Here is a 4,891-nt window from a genome sequence, read left to right on the forward strand (position 1 = left end):
GGAGGCACGCGACTGTGCGCGTGGAGCTGCGCCAACTACATGTACAGAGGGAAGAGAGATAGAGATAGAGAGAGAGAGAGAGAGAGAGAGAGAGAGAATAGTTCTGGTCCTAACTTTGGTTTTCAGTTGTAAAAAAAAATCCTAAAATGAAAACAGAAATTTTGAAAAAGCGAGAGGTGAAAAGGGCACAATTGAAGACAGTGTTGGCTGTGCATGACTGTCTGAAAGGGAATTGAATAGAGTAAAATAGTAAGTAAAATAGACACCAAATTAGCGAGATGATGAGAGAAAGGTGATGAGACCTCCCCTGCTGCCTGTTACATCTGCAGCTATGAATTCCCCTGGAATCTGAACACGTTTTGTGGTGCTTTCCCATGATACTGCCTTTAAACTAGTCATTATCTATTGTCTTCTATGTCTGTTTGCTACAGCATACAAAGAAGGCAACATTTGCAGGGTTAGAGCTTTGTGCCTCTGGGTCTTCTGTGAACAGATGGGGGACTCTAAAATGCTTGCTTAATGGAGGTTAGAATAAGTTCAATATGTACTATCTCTTGGGTTTTTGAAACCAAAAACTCTCCATTCTAGTGGTGGAAGTGTTCAACCTACATTCCTCCATTATATTGTAGGTTTGGTAATCCACAATCATCATCTACAGTCATTCAGTACTGAATGAGATTGTCCTCCCCAGGAGCGATCCTGGGTTTTGAAGAGGTCAAACTATGTCAGTGCAGGCACGGAGGTTTGGTGCTGGTGGAGCAAGATGGCCTCTCAGTGGGGAGTGTCTCCATTTGTTGGAGCTACGTCTTTCACACCTTCTATAAGAGCTCTGTCTCTCCATATGGTTGGGTTTTGAGGAACATCTTCTCAGCTAAGTGTATCAGTGTGGATCTTTCTGAGGTTGTGCCTCATGTTTTTCTCACTATTCACAATCAGTACATTATTAATATTCATCATTCCTTTTCTGTTGATCACAATCTCATTTAATAAGCTTTAATTTGCAAAGAGGTATTCTGCTGAGTGACATCTTTTAAAGTGGAAGTCACACATGTAGAGAAGCTGCTGCTGTCTGTGCTGTTAATTTGATCTGTAGCAAAACATGACAAAACACTTGGATGTAACTCTGGAGATTGGATGAGTCAGTGTTTATGTGTTGCTCATTTAAGAGTATGTACATAAATAAAAATATCTAAAATATGTGTGTGTGATTTGCTGTGTGTTTGTGGATGGGACATTTGTTGGTCTCTGTTAATGTACATTGGCCTGGTTTCTCTTCATGTGAAACACATGCACTGAGACTCTATGTGTGATGGGGCTTCAAAAAGTTTGTGGAAAAAGGACAGTTGGAAAAAACGGTTTAAGTGATGATGTTTATTTTTGCGTTGCAACATGCATTTAAGGGTTTATGTTAGAACATATTAGTATGAGAATATACAGGTGCATTGAGATCAAAATCCCTGCATATGATTTTTAGCTATGTACTTTTTCCACAAACTTTTTGAATGAAGCTTTCACCTATTTAGAAAGCATTATACAGTATGAATATGTACTGTACTTTTTCTTTTTTTATCCCTACCACTTATCACTAACCATAAGCTGCCACTAAGGCAGCTATATTGGTGACAGCAGTAACTATATTTTTGTCCCTCTCTGACACAATGAAACAAAGTGCTCTACAATGGAAACAAAAGGTGGTCTGAGAAATTACAGTGGCATATGTGCTTCAATTGTGTAATGGCTTCTATACCTCTCTTTCCTACTGTTATATCTTTCCTTGTGCTTCATGATGCTTTTATTCTCTCATAACTTCCACTTTATTTTCTATTATTCCTTACATTTGTGCTTTTTTTGTGCCTCCACTCCCCCCTGCCATGTGAGACTCTCCCTCCCACTCAGGGGAAATCAGCTGTATGTGTTTGCACAGAAAAGAACGGATAGCGGTAGAGTCTGAACTCATTCTGTCTTTTTTTCTGTTGTGTGTGTACAGTATGTACTCCATGTGTGTTCTTTCACATGCTCACAAATCCTTACTGGCCAGCAGGCCCCGGTGAAGGGCACATTGACGGGTACAGAAAGTTTTTGTAATTGTACTTGAAAGGGATACAATTGACTAAGATTCTTACAACTGATTGTAATTCTTGCCTGTGTACCTCAACCTGACAGCGCACTTGAAACTGAGTGCATTGTATACTGCTCTAACTCTCTAGGGCTGGGGATTACTGGTTGGATTTCAAAAGTTGAGATGTCACCACATTACATCCACAGCAGGAGCGTGCCACATCTCCAATGTGACTGGTCAGAACGCTGGATTTATGTTTCAGATATTTACCCGGTGCATGTGTCTCTGAGCCTGTCCTCTCTTGGTTTCTCAGACCATGATGTAAAAGGACTGCAGCCAAGATATAGACAAATATTGAAAACACCAAAGATGCTTTTAGACGGTGGAACAGGTTGAGACCTTTAAGCACCTCGGTACTGAGATTGACCACCATCTGTCCCTCACGGACAGGGTGTACAAAAATGCGCAACAGTGGTGTGTTTCCCCGGAGGAAGCTGAAAGGTTTTGTGCCAGGCAGGACATTTTAACAGCAGTATCACTCCTCACATTCAGTGTTACATTCTCACAGAGAAAAGCAAGAAAAAGCTCAGAAGAATCATCAAGCATTACACAATCAAAAATCACAGACACCACTCAAACCTAACTCTCAGACCTTTGCAATCACACAGTAAAGAGAATGGCAGACTCCATCACTGAGTACCCCCCACACTCCCTTCACCACTCCTTTCAGCTACTCCCATGCTCCAAAGCATCTCTGGCCAAAAAAAGAATGTACAAAGACTCATTCCCACTGCAATATCCATTTTAAACAAAGCCTAATAGACTGTCACTACTTTTTAATGCAGCTTTGCACACCTGCTCTTAATTATTTATGCAAGTATTGCATTTTATTGTGATTTCATTTGACTTTTTCATGGTTGCATGTCGTTGTTTGTTGTTTGCGAGCCCCTGACCTGATTTTCCACCACTGTGTGATAAACTGTAGACAGGTGAATCTGTGGGGTCTCCTGAATGAATCTGAGCCTGAGGCACTGTGGATGAAGGAGTTACAGTGGAGAATATCCAAGGCCTGATGAGGAAGGGATGACATATTCAGTTTACCCCTGATTAGCACCAACGCAGATAAATGACTACATCAACTTACACTGCCTCAGGTCTTCTATTGCACCTATGTTGCACCTATGTCTATGCACCTAAACACAGCACAAAGACTATATCTGACTGCTGACAACCCCTGGACATTTTGTACACACTAGTCAGTAGTTTGTGTTCCTACTCCAGAAAAACATCAGTGAAAGACAAACTGAATATATATATATATATATATATATATATATATATATTCTTAATTTGTGTGTATATATATATATATATATATATATATACACAAATTAAGAATATGCCTGATGAAACCTGAAACTGCTCTTACTTTGCATTGCACTGTTGTTGTCAGCCCAAGGTCTTTTGCTGGTGGAAGAACATAAGAAAAGGTGGAGGTGATAAATTGGGAATAACTGCACTAACTGAGTGAAAACAGCAATTCATTTGACAGAACAGTCACTCCACAGCCAGTTTCCTCCTATCAGCCCAACATCTGTTATCAGCTGAACAGCTGCTGATAAGACTCAACTAGAGCCAATGTTACTGGAAACACTCCATAGAGAAACGGCAATCCATGTCTCCTTTTGTGGTCCACATGCTCTAGGTTTGAATCTGTACACAGATGATTTAACTTAACAGCAGTCAAATCAAAAAAAAACCCTCTCAAAACTAACATATAGAAACATTTTAGATTTGTGCGCTCTCATATTCAGAAATTCAGATCACACTGCCAACTGTTTTAATGGTAATGTGTATGGAATATGTCTGAATGTGTGTGATTTGTATGTCTGGCAGTGAGTGCATGTGGCTTTAACAAAGATACTACATGATGAGCCCCATAAAAGCTGTTAAAGTTCACATATTTGCGAGTGATCTGATGGATTCACTGGCTGTTTCCAACTTTGGGACATAACACAACACTAGTATCCCATTCTGTGTGTCTCCCTATTATACTACACCACTAGGGGGCAAAATTACATGTTTTTGACTATATACAAAGACTGTATATAGTTTTAAGTCTAAAGTCTATGCTAGTAGTTGCTGTATTAGGCAAAGAAAAGATTTTAACATTATTCCTAAAAAAAAAAAAAAAAAAAAAAAAAAAAAACTGACATACGTTGTTGAAAATGTAGACTACTGTGTTCACTTATCATGTTTCTGTATGATTATACACTTCACCATGTCATATCTAAGGCTCATATTGTGAATTAATAATTAAGTAGAAATACTTCCTGGAAACACAAGACAGTTGGGATCTGATTGCACAAGGAAAAACCTATTTGATATGGCCGCTGTGTATCAAGCCTGTTTGTAAATCTTATCAATTATTTGTAGAGTGGCACATTCCTGAATCCACAGAGCAGGATAATTCACCTAAGGACGTGTTAAACCTACCAACTGTAGGAAGCGGAAGGGGGTGAATAATGTGTTGTTTCATGCTGCCCTGTCTGCCAGCGGCTTTGCAACCTAATCTCAGTGAGACTTTTATCCGGTTAAATAAAAGAAAAGAAGAGGACGTATAATGAGCCAATAATTCCTGGCTACGCCCCTGGACAGAGGGAGTCTGAGGCATAAAAAATCAATTTTGAGGTTCAGCGGTCAAAAAAAAACAATTGCACTGCAGCAAACCAATCATTCATTCGAGAAAAAATCTCATCAAACATACAAACGGACTTAACGCAATTTCCCCCACTTAGGCCATAAACCTCACATCCATACACCCATCCATCA

This window comes from Lates calcarifer, linkage group LG2 (genome assembly GCF_001640805.2).
Source record: "Lates calcarifer isolate ASB-BC8 linkage group LG2, TLL_Latcal_v3, whole genome shotgun sequence".
Lineage (NCBI taxonomy): Eukaryota > Metazoa > Chordata > Actinopteri > Centropomidae > Lates > Lates calcarifer.